Consider the following 13,197-nt stretch of genomic DNA (forward strand, 5'->3'; position numbering starts at 1 on the left):
TGTGTGGTTACTGTGCATTTGTGTCTGGTTGGAAGTGATTATTGCACCCTCATTTGAGCATTCAAGATATACATTGGTCAGTTTGTGTTTTCCCTGGGAATCAAACCCAAAATGATCTTCACACTGAATCCATGCTAGTCTATGCTTCACAGAATTGGAACACATGTATTGGATAGCCATTTAAATAATAATACTTAAATGCTTTGAGAATATTTTGGGATACTGTTGATTCACCTTTGTGTAACTTTTACCATTCCACACATTTCCCCCAAAATCTGGGCCAAAAAAAAAAAAGCCTCAAGATTACAGATTTAGTTGAGCTTGCTCATGATCTTTACATTATGAGGGCTCATCACTCTCTTATATGTGCCATTCTAACAGGAAGTTTGGTAAGAACATGATGAATGATAGCATGAGGATGCCATAAAGAGGCTCCCCGATTGGCTGGTAATCCCATCCATTAAAGTGCAGGCGGGGTTCCTGCCAGTTGGGGGTAACTCTGTGGCTGTTTGTACACCATAGAAGGCTTTGTTCATGGATCATTCCCCCCGTCAGCTCCCTCCAGCCCTGCCCCAGCACCTCCATGCTTAATTAAAATCCCACCCCCTGTAGCTCCTTCCATGAGAACCCAACTCCAAGGTGAAGGCCTTTCCCAGAAAAACCCCTATTGCTTCCTCCAATGCATTTCTCAAGCTTCAGACTGGCCCATTAGGAGGGAGGGGGATGCAGGCATCAGGTTGTTTTTGTCGCCATTTTGACAGAGAGCGCAATCTGTTGCCGGAGTTCTATGTGGGAATAGTTTTATCTGGCTGCCTTCATTCAGTATTTCAAGTGTTCGCCAAAAAGTGGAGGGAGGAGGTTTTAATAGTGACATGCTTTTCTTGAGTGCCTCTCCACACTTGGACCAGGCCCTGGCTTTTACCTCTGCCCTGGGAGACATGAGCTTTGCCAGGACCTGGGCAGCTGGTTTTTCTTGGGGCTAATTGGAGGATTAGAATGCTTCTGGAAGCACCACTGGCCCAGCATGCTCAGAGACAATGCTGTGGCATAATGAAGCACTTCAGATCCCGGTGAGAAATCCCAGCCATATTTGTTCCCATTATCAGCCTTTAATTTGCTCCCTCATAGAAAATTAATAAATGCACCAGTAATTTGGCCACTAGAGTCCTTTTTGCCTGCGTGCATGAGCGCGTACAAGCTCAAAGATAGGTTGGAGTGCTAAGTGTTCCCGGCGTGTCTTACGCGGATGCATCCTCCAAATGTTTTTTTTTTTTTTTCATGTGGAATGCCAGATACAGCCTGGCAGAGATCAAAGCACGCCTGACCCTTGACTTGTCACTTCCCTTCTCCTAATTGTCCTTCATTCCAGCAAGCTCTATTTTAAAGTTTCCTGTGCTTTGATCGTGAAACCATTTAGGAAACTCTTAGCTGTATTTCCCTGAACAGCCACGACCTTCCCACCTAAATGCACCCCGCAAACCTTGGTGGAAATTGCAGGTGCCATCTGCCGCCGGAGGGTGAGTTTAACGTTGGTTGACTTCAAATCATTTAGACAATGTCGCAATGTTAGATTGATGATATCAGTGCTCTCGTTTTCCCATGGCACAAAGCGTAGCACGTGGGAGGCAGCACAGTAACCATATCAGGCAGTGTGTGCCAGGGGCTCGCTCTGAGGAGCGCTAACTGTTTCATTCACTTCATTGTGTGGGGTGGTAATTGGCATTAAGCGCTACTCTGGCGGCTTTAACCAGCTTCTGTGTGTGTGAAAAGGAGAGAAATAGACAGCTAAAGCTGCCTTAGTTCACTTCCCAGCCAACATTAGCTCGCATGGCAGGCCAGGGATATTGTGCTATCTCACTTTTGTTACACTTAAGAGAGGGACTCCAAACTGGTTTTGACCCAAAAAAAAAGAAAAAAAGGGGTCTCTGTTGATAGATTTATTTGCCAGGTAAAAACACTCGGCTGTGAAACGCGGGAGAAACAGAAGGGTGTGTGTGTGGGAGGAGGGTTAAAGGATAAATGAGGAAGAAAAAAGAAGGAAAAGAGTGCGACAGAGACTGAGACATGGGCTATTGCCAAGAGACACATCAAAGCACTCCCTTGATGTTTATTTTGAATGGGCACTAATGGTTTCTGAAGGCAAAGAATTGCAGCAGGAAGGCGAAAAGAAAGAGCAAGAGAGACAGACAGAAGTATGGAGCCAGGCAGCAATCCTGTGAGGGCACAAATATTCTCATCTTGTGTCTCTAAAAGGAACAGCAGGGTGTGGTAATGGTGGCGATGCTAAGACCAGGTTATGATTACATCCACCCATATTCTGGGTGCACTGCTTTGAGCCTTTGCCCAATGAGCTGCGCTTGTCTTTGTTTTTGTAGTTGATCAGCCATTTATAAATGTTTTTCCTGACCCACAACTTTTTTGTTTTCGTGCCCATTCTCTTTATACTGAAATCAGCAGATTTTAAAGACATTGAACTAGCGCTAAATAAAGAAAAGTGTGCGTGTTTGCATGCTTGTGGGTCCTGGAAGTAGATAAAAGGAGCCAGAAAACATACCACATTGCTGCGGCTTCTCTGTGAATGCAGACGGTCGATGACTTTAGAATGTGTCATGTCTTCACTTGCTCTAGCGCCTCAGTTCCAGCACCCCATGATGTTTTGCCTGCTTCAGGGGAGACTTTTATGTCATATCTCCTTTGAAACTCATACAAAATCTCCTGACATATCTTTTGCCGTGCCTGAATATACCCAACTGAATCCACACAGCTGTCACTGCAGATCTATTTTTCAATCATCTTCCTTTATTTCTATACTAATACAAAATATGTCCTATATAGATATTTAATAAATTTTTCACAATAGAATACTATTTTGGGTAGTTGGGTGTAATGTGTTACCATAAAATAATTACTGTAGTTACTTTTCTCCTAAAAAAGTAGAGAGAATGAATTAGTTACTTCTGATGTGATTGCATTAAATACCAAATATTTTTTTATTATTTATTAAATAAACTTTTTATAAAGTTTAATTTGTGTAGTAAAATATTTACACTGTTCAAGATTGAAGAAAGATTTAAAGAAAATTACTTACCAATTACTTATAATATACAGCAAACTACACAGTATACACTGTATAATACTATAAATAGCAAGTGAATGTGCAGTATTCGGTGATAAACATTATTTAAGTGAATTTAGGGCTTAATTCAAAGTTACATATTAGCATTATCTGTTATATAAAGATATGGTACCATGTTGCAGGTGAGTGGTCAAAAGTCCATTTTGAAAAGAAAAAAAAAAGAAGAAGAAAAAAAACAGAATAAGTTGCAGTGCATCCGAAATCACGTACTGTCTGAGTAGGTACTACATTTAATTTTTAATTTGAACTTACTTATATAGTATGGGTGCTTCTCAATATCCCTCCTTGTTTCCTCGCTCCTCCGTCCTCCATCCTATGACCCGGAAACAGATAGACCTCAGACATCTTGTAGGACATCTCAATTCTCTAACTGCACCGTGGTTGCCGTGATTTTGCCAAGTAAGACATGCTCCAGTATCAACATCCTGGATCAACACTACTGTGCAAAAATACAGACTAAACTCAATCCATACCTCTAAACCTAACCCTACCCATAATATATTCCCAAAATCAATGTAAAATGATAGCTGATTAATAAGGGTGTAGAAGCACCTATCCCTGATCGTAAGCCTAAAACAGATATTTCCTGAAAAGTTATCCCTCAGTTCTGATTGGTTAATTGGAATGTTGTTTCAGGATCAACAAGGATGTTGATCCAGGAACATGTTGTACTTTGTGAAATCATGGTCACCAAATATGGTGAGGAGTCTCCCTTAGGAGTCATGAGCGAGGAGACACAGGATTATTATTTGCAGAAGTGTTTTATCAACTAAACGTGATGCACGCATAAATTCTCTTCCCCCTTCACATCTGTAGTAATAATTTACTTTTATATTTTACCTTTGGAGTTTAAGTAAACTGTACATGTCATTTCAACAGGGTATCTTGCTTTATTAGTATTTATTATATATAGCCTTATATAACAAACTTTAACAACATACAGTATGGGCAGATCCCTTTAGCGTAGCTAATGATGCTTTAAAGTAATACTTGAGTGATCAAGAATATCCCAATGTTCATCCTTTGATTCCTCCGTTCTCATTTCCTTTCCATGAATACTTCCCTAGTATCCTAAGGGAGTGGAGCTAAGACGTGAGGAAAGGAAGCGAGGATGCACAAATAAGAATTGAGAAGCACCCTTTGAATTAAATTAGGACATATTGCATCAGCCATTTTGTTACTATCATGTGACCTACCAGTAGCGTTGAATCCTCTCCGGTGGCTTCATGGGTAGTAAAGTGTCCATTAAATGTGCACTTAAGAATCCATGCCGAAGTAATAGGTCATCCTGGTATTTTTCACTTACTGTTTTTTAAATAATAAACATTTGTATATACTACTCTTTTGGCATATTGTTGCAATTTTTTTTTTTTTTTGCATACTAAATAGTAGTCAAATATTTGGTGTTGGTTAATTTTAGTTTCATATGTCGCAAAGGAAAACGGAAGTCAAGATGAGCACATTATGGGATACAGTATTCCATGTGCTCTGTTGTATTCTGTAAGTTTTGTCAAATATTGTAAGCCACCCTTATATTCCATTTAAATAGAAGATCTGCATACAATGCACAGTATACATGACATATGTGCAGAAACTGTATGTTTGTATGACATCCCAAACAAAGCCTCAACATATGGTCAAATATATAAATGTTTGTGCTAAATAATTGTTTGGAACTAATTAAATTTTTATTATTATTATTATTATTAAAAAGAAAAGAAAAGTAATAATAAGCACAACATCTTTTGTAAGTACTTTTAAAAGCTAAAAGCTATTAAAAGCTAAATCTATTAACTAACACAAGACAGATCCCTCCCCAAAATGCTATTTAACAGCTGTCTCTTAGAGCCCCTGAATGGGTGGATGGCTTCAGAACAATTCTTATACTGCCTTTTATATTGAAAGGTCATCACAATATTGTTAAAATACCACTTTCTGCACTTTCATCATGAAAGGTCACACTATATACCTGAAGAGCCCTTTGGAGTCTTTAAAGGTAAGCGACTGTGCCTGCTGCCATTGTTGAGTCAAGCATTCCCTTGAGCAAGTATCTCTTCTTTTAAGACTTCAGGAGAAAACTGTCCTTTTTGAAACCGAGGTTCGGTAGAGCAACAATTTTATTTTGTAACCTGTATTGGATGTAAACTTTAATACAGGGCAAACATCTTTGTGCTTAGTCAAATAGCTCAAGTGCTTAGTCAAAGGTAAAGAGTATATATAAGCTTGTATGATCCTAAAATTCCCACATTATCTCTTCTACTCTGTTCCTTTTAGGGTCTTCATATGCTTATGCGATACACCAAGCAGTGGCATATTAAAATGATCACCTTTGTGTTTGAAACCATCTGCAAACCTTTTCATGACACATTAATAACAAATGTGATCTTTCTTGTCCACCCTCTCTTAGGCTGGCTTGAGTGAAGGTACCTCAGTATTTGGCCTCCTCCTCTTTTTGCATTGTGTCCAATCATAGCATCTCATTCCACTGTGAGTAGGATGGATGGAAGATAAAACAGCACAGAGTATAAACATTTATCTGGGATGCTTTGCCTCAAAACCAACTTTTTATGTTTGCCATGTAAAGTTTGTCTTATTCTTTTGGTGACCAGCTTGAATTAAACGTGAAATCAGTTCTCTTTCAGCCAATGCCTGTTTACTTCCCTCCGCTGAAAGATCTGTGCAGTTGTTGTCCATCGTCATTTCCCCTTATTGTTTGCTTCTCATGACATAATTTTTGTTGTTTTTTATTGCTTTTTTATCTTTCTCTCCCTGCTCTGCAAGGGTATGGGTACATGGTTGAGGGGTCACAGGCATAGAGGGGAATAGTACACATGCAAATTTTTATGGCTAACCACATGTGTTTTTAGATATTTGTGCCTCTATTTCTCATGTAAAAGCAGTTGGGGGTAGTGTGGGTTAGGGATGGGTTATGGGTAGGTTGGGGGATATTGGTTGGGGGTAGTTTGTGTGGGAGAGAAAAACATATGGTTCTTGTTTGAAGGGTTAAGATGAAGCAGCCATGTTTCTTCCCTGTGAAGTGCAACGGAAATCCAAACATCCCCTCAGTGATTAAACAATATGACTTCTGTGACGCCCTCATATGAGAAACAACAAAATACACCATCATGTGATGCCTGCATGGCTGCATAAACACAATAATGTGTAGAGTATGGGGGAAGGAGGTGTTACATTCTTAGTATGTGGAAACCATCAATGATTAAGAGATTTGTAAGCCTTCCAATAACCCGCTTGGCCCTCATGTGGATATATTTCACAACTGGCAATCCACCGGCCATAAAGGACACTGCAGACTGTACACTTGGGAGCACTTAAAATCTAAAAATCTAAAGCTAGAGTGCTTCTGTTGTTGGAATCTTAAACGTCTGACAAACATGTATCCCTAGCTTCCATTGCTTGGTTGAACAGCTACTTCTACACCAAACTCATGCCATTGGATAAGCCAGAATTTGGCATTTCAAACTGCTCAAAGAATAACATGCTTGAAGTTCTACAAAGGCACAAAGTTTACAAAAATATGGCTTTCTTATAATTATATCTGCACATTAAACTGGGATAGCATTTTAGCGTCCAACACATCTCCTTCAATTAATCAAGTCATATGAGAAAACTGTCTTAGATTGGGAAAATGTGGGAAATTAAGACAATTCCCCTAGTTACATATTTTTCCATCTAACCTTGGGTTGTGTTTTTTTTCTGATTCAAAGACTATATCTATCTTGAACGCCCCACTTTGGAACATTCAGACAATTACAGCACAGACTGCTTGATGGGTTATTGGAGTTTCTCTTTGGATGGTTATGTTTATTGTGTGTGAGGTAATGTGGAAAATTGTTCCAAACTTCTCCTGCACCAGCATTCCATCAGAGTCATCCAGCTCTTCTGCTGGCTTGGAATCAGAAGCAGGAAACAGCAGGATTCCGCGGCACTGATCAACCACTCCCATCACTACTGCGTCCAGACCTGCCGCTGAGAGCAGCCGGCTTGGAGAGAGATCACACGATCCTTCTCACCTCGCATGAGGAGTTCTTTACAGAGTGAATGCTCTGGTACACAAAGGGAGAGAAAGTGAGATGGGGCAAGATTTGCGAGGGTGATCAATGCTCAGAAATGTCTAGAGCTGGATAGTGATTTGAAGAGAATGCAAGACCCGAATGCGCCTGAAGAATGAGGCGGAGATAAAAGGGATAGGCACTGGGTGTAAGGATGACCAATTTGCAGAGGAAGTGATATCTTGCTAGGATGATGATAATGGTTAGAGCGGAAGAGAAAAACCCACCCTCCCCAAATGTGAAAAAATTAGCCATTTTGCTCAGTTCTCACCAGTGGGCTGGTGTAAACAAACCAAGTGCTCATGCCAGCATTTGATCTTGTGAACTGTAAAATCTTCTAGCAAAAACAGGAAAATTAGCCCTCGCATTTGGAGGCAGGAGGGGGTGAGTGACAAAAGCTAGTGGGAAGATTTTTTTTTTTTAAGCAGCCTTGAATGTGGTTGCCTTTGACTGAGTTTCCTCTTTGAGCTGAGGTCTATGTTATGATTTTAATGTGCATGCAGCTGAGCTCTGTTATACTAGACCAAGCCTGTACAATCAGAAATGAAACTGTTAATCCTTAATTAATATTTATGGGAAGTTTCAATAATTTTACAGGGTCATTATTTCTGTTGATCATACATAGAGTTAAAAGGAACAAACCCCAACACTAAAAATTAAACTCTGACATGTTGCTTGTTTGCGCTACAGACATGAATCATAAAACAAACTGTGCTAGCACTCAAAACCTGCTCGTCTCCAACCAGTAACCTCTTAGCGAAAATGAACCATGGTTTTATTGTAGAAGTGTAGTTATTTGTTTATTTATTTATTTTTAGCATATTTATTACCATTTGTATAACAACACTTTTACTACAAATACCATGGTTAAACTATGGTTAGTATAGCAAAACCATTTGTGGTTTCAATTGTTTAACTATAGCAACTATGTTTTGGTTTTATGTTTTTAATTATAATTTTTTGTAGTATAAACAATTTTCATAAGTGACAGATATCTTGAACAATAATCAGTAATCAGTAACAAGTGGACCCAGACACAATTGTAATATATGTAATATATAGTCTACATATATGTCACACCCCATTGTATTTTCATTCTGTTTTCATACCTCATGTGCTCTGTGTGACCTAGTTTACCTCATATTATATTGTGTCTTTTAGTTCAGGTGAGTGTCATCATTAATTTTCTTTATTTGCTCTCGTATTTAAAGCGTAGTCTGTCCTGTCTTTGTTTGTTCTGTATTGTTTAATGTTACCCTGTGTGTTAAACCCTCTTCATCGTGTGGATTACCACTGAAAGGATTTTTGTTATAATCTTCATTGTGCCTTCATCTCACTAATTGCAGCATCGTGACAGAATACCTGACAAAGAAAAAAGAAAGGAATGAAATGGGCAGAGAAATTCTCAACCGTGGCTCGGGAGATCGTCAACCTGGTAACGTTTGCCCTGGGATTTACTAGTCTTTCTGTCACGTCCTTATTTGATGATGAGACACTGTTCCAGTTTGGGGCAAATTACCATTGCCTTGTAGACCTCACAGATACCACTGGACTGAACTGGAGGGAGGCCATGTTTTGGTGTCTGGAGAGCGTACTACTCCGATCTGGAACACGACAGGACCCAGAGCCAGCCCACCAAAGTCTAGAGGTGATGAAGAGCCTGAGACCACCGCATCCGACGAGCCATCGCATAATGAAGTGATAGAGCTGAGGATCACCCCGGAGCCAGAGCCTGTGATGTCAGAACAGGTGCCAGAGCTGGCTACATATAGATACGCTATAGCTACGCTATAGACCATAGCTCAGTGGAATATAATTGGGATGTATATGCAGACATGCCCCTTCCCGCCTTCGTCTGAACTCTCTGTCTGCCTTGAATTGTCTGTCTGTCTGCCCTGAACTGTTTATCTGCCCTGAACTATCTACCTTTGGGACAAGGACCACGAAGGTTGTCCCCCTGTCACTGGTGCTCCTGATATTGGGAGTGGCCTTGTTGTTGTGTCTTTGGGCAGCACACACCATTCCTAAGCCCCCTGGGTATACTGAACACCCACCCAGCCTCCCTCTCTCACCAACTTTGCCACTGTCCCCTGTTAGCCCCTCTGCTCATCCTCAGCCCACCATCTGTGCTGTGGGATCACTGCAGGTCTCCCATTCTCCATCGGTGTCATGGCTGGAGCATCCCTTGTCACTGCCTCCAGCCTCTGAGTCCCCAACGACACAGCAGCTACATCATGGCTTCTTCCCTCTGCTCTCTGCTGTGGTCCGTCAGTTCACCAGCTCCGCCAGGCTCCCTCGTCCCTCTGGCTCTGCCTTGGTCTGTCGTCAACCATCCACTGCCCTGGGACTAAACTCCTCTGGCTACACCTCATCCCTACATCCCTCTGCTTCTGTCAGGCTCCTCTTTCCCTCCAGCTCCACCTTTGGTCCTCTGACGTATTTAGGACTTGATACTGAGAGAATTGGTCTCTGTCTCTGTGTTTCTTTGTCTATGTCTAGTCTTTGTTAAGCCAGTAGATGTCTGTGCAGTGTCTGAGAGATGTTCACAAATAACGTGACAGATTTCCCGTTCTGGCATAAGATTTAGAACAAATTAGCAGAGAAATGTCATGAAGGATGTAGCCTTTTTTTTCTTTTCTTTTTTTTTTACTTAGGCCTGTAAGCAACCACTTAGTAACAGCCCATATGCAAATACAGGTGCATCTAAAAAAAATAGAATATCATGGAAAAGCTCTCTTTTTTTTTTTTTAATTTAATTTTTAAATGATGGTTATGACTTACAGCTTAGGAAAATTTGAAAAAAAAAAGTTTGTTTTTTTTCAATTAAATTACAAAAAATAATGACCTTTTCCATGATATTCAAATTTATTGAGATGCATCTGTACTTAGCTGAGCCAGAGCACTGGCAACCCTAGCATTGTTACAGCAAGCTCTGCATGGGAGAAAAAAAAAAAGCTGACAACAGATGACAACTTCAGAAAATGTTAAAATTTAGTTATTCTCTGTGATTCTCAAATTGAGACTAAGGCTACTTCATATACAAGATGGTGTGATAGAGAGGGCGAGACCTTTCAGATTATCTTAATTTAGTAAAGTTATCTGCCTGTATTAATGGGACATAATGAGCTTGATTTTGAAGCACCAGACGGCAACAGACATGCCAAAGGACAATGACCTAGAACATCAAAACGCCACACATCTCTGTCTGTAACGTTTGAAGAGTTGAGCTACCTTTGAACATTTGTTGTTTGGCTCGAAAGGAAGATGTCAAAGGGAGGAATCTTAACTACGAGGCTTTGCCTCAGCCTTGAAGATGTTGAAATTAGTGTTTAAAAAGAATTCAAAGCATAATGCACACAAAGAGAAGAAGCCTGAAATGTCGGTACTCTGGTGTAAAAAAAAAGATCCTAGATGAGAGATACACGAGGCTGACTTTGGTGTCACTTCAAAGGCTTCCTTCACAGGCACACAAGCTAATCGCAAGATATGAAGATCTCTGAGCCTGTGTGACCCTGACCAGCTGGGGAACCAGGGACAAAGCTTTGTGTGTGTGTGTGTGTGTGTGTGTGTATGCGATTTAAGAGGTATTCTTTGTATAAGCGCTATTCTCCCTTGTTAAATTTTTTAAATAGTTGGTCTTTTGAGCTTCTTTAAGGCAAAGCATAGCAGACTTTCTTTGCTCTAGCTCTACCTGCCTGTATCTGATGCTGAGGAGCATTTACTGGCAACATGTTAAAAGAGTAATTGCATTACTGTTAATTGGACTTCTAATAGAAATTACACTACCATTTTTCTCTGCTAAAAGTCCAACATTTGCTTGAGACAGAAGCGAAGGTAAAGAAATCTGAAGCAGGAGGAATATGTCTAATTTTAATGCAGACTTGTGAGTGATTCTGATGAGCTGTCTGTCAATGAAAAACAGTCCCATGTTGTCTGTCGCTCTACTGGAATGAGAAATTTCTGTTTGATCTCAGTTTGATGACTGCATGCTCTAACCTCAATTCTAAACAGGTCCATTAGCTCATGACTCTTTCATTATTTGTCCACTAAGATAAACAGAAAGGTTGGACGCAGAAATCCGCCTCTTAGCAATTGCAGGTGCCTTTTCTGCTGTGTGTAATTGCAATTTCATTAAAACTTAATTTGCAATAGCCCACCAGGACCAGGACTGCACAGCTTTTCTCTCTGCTCTTTTTGGGTTCTTGCTTCTTTATCCACATGAGCTTGCTGGCCATAAAAAGAGCAGTATGCTTCCTGTTCTTTAAAGTCCATAAAGCAGGATGCTGCTAAAGGGACTGGGCTTCACTGTTTGTTCCCTTCTCTCAGATGTCACATGGAACAGGAAGGAGTGATTGTGTTGGAAAAGCAAAAAGGACAAGTAAAAATGGGACCAGTGCTTGTGTGCAATGTCCAGTTAAAGGTGCACTTAATATTTACTTTTTAGTATAAAAAAAAAATAAGGGTCAAGCGCTCTAGGTGTGTAGACAAGTTTCCAAATTTCAGCTTTAATCTGAAAAAATTGTAATTTTTCTGAAAAGTCACGAGTGTGGTCTCTTTAGATTCCTTAGGTCACACAGAGTACACCGATGTCGACTGCTGCTTTTAATCCCTCTGGAATGTCCTGCTCCATAACAGGGCTTTAACTTAGACAAACACCTGAACCAACTGGGGGTAACACAAGTTATAGTATCCGGTAACTTTTTTTCAAATAACTAGTAAAATAACATATTATTTTAAAATAAAAAATGAAAAATATATTTTTCAAGTAAGTAACTCATTTTTTCACTGACACCTCTCCTGTCCCTATGTTGAAAGAAATTGGGAGTGAGGTGCAGAGGCACTTACAGTTAATTTTTTATTGAATCAGGCAATATTATAATGCGTTAATTTTAAAAGTAACTTTTGCATTGGCGCTAAGTGGTGCAGATGCAATATCTCTCACTTGGTTTGCATCATATATTCGGCATTGCTCAAGTCAAGTCAAGTCACCATTATTTATACAGCATATAGTATTTTACTTCCTCGCATGCTTAACACAAAAGTATTGGATTTCTTATGCTTCCTTCTCTTGCAATGGTGGTAGTAGCATCAATAATGTAATGGTAAGTATGTGTCACAGTTTGGTTGTTAAGCATTATGTTATTTTCATATGTCACTCTCTTCTGCTTGACAGGCTGGAAAATTGGTTGGGTCTTTCTGGAGCTGCCCTCAATTGGTTTCGGTCTTATTTAACAAATCGTGCCCAGTTTGTTGGCTTGGGTAACTACAAATCAGATACCGTGCCTGTTCGACAGGGAGTTCCTCAGGGTTCAGTATTGGGTCCAATATTATTTAATATTTCTATGCTTCCACTTGGGCAGATCATTAGGAAACATGGTCTTGGGTATCACTGCTATGCGGATGATACCCAGATTTACATCACCACTAGTCCTGATGTCCATTGCTCATTAATAGCTTTGTGTGGTTGTTTAGCAGAGATCAGTATCTGGATGCATAACAACTTCCTGAAGCTGAATGTCTCCAAAACTGAACTGATGCAGATTGGTACAGTGGCATCTACTCGTAAGGCCGAGCAGATCAGTTTGATTGTTGATTCCAGTACGGTAATCCCCACTTCACAGGTGCGAAATCTTGGTGTCATTTTTGATCCACAATTATCATTTGAAGCACACATAAAACACATCTCTAAAACTGCATTTTTCCACCTGAGAAACATAGCTCGACTTAGACCTTTTCTCTCTTTTGCAGACACAGAAAGGCTTATACATGCCTTCATAACAACTAGGTTAGATTATTGTAATGCCTTGTTCTCTGGCCTTCCAGCTAAATCGTTGAGCAAGCTTCAGTATATACAGAATTCTGCGGCTCGTGTGCTCACTTGTACTTCTCCTCGTGAACACATTACACTGGTTCTTTCACAATTACACTGGCTTCCCATAAATGCGAGAATTGATTTTAAAATTCTTATTTTAACATACAAGGCACTTCATG

This window comes from Carassius auratus, chromosome 28, assembly GCF_003368295.1.
Source record: "Carassius auratus strain Wakin chromosome 28, ASM336829v1, whole genome shotgun sequence".
NCBI lineage: Eukaryota > Metazoa > Chordata > Actinopteri > Cypriniformes > Cyprinidae > Carassius > Carassius auratus.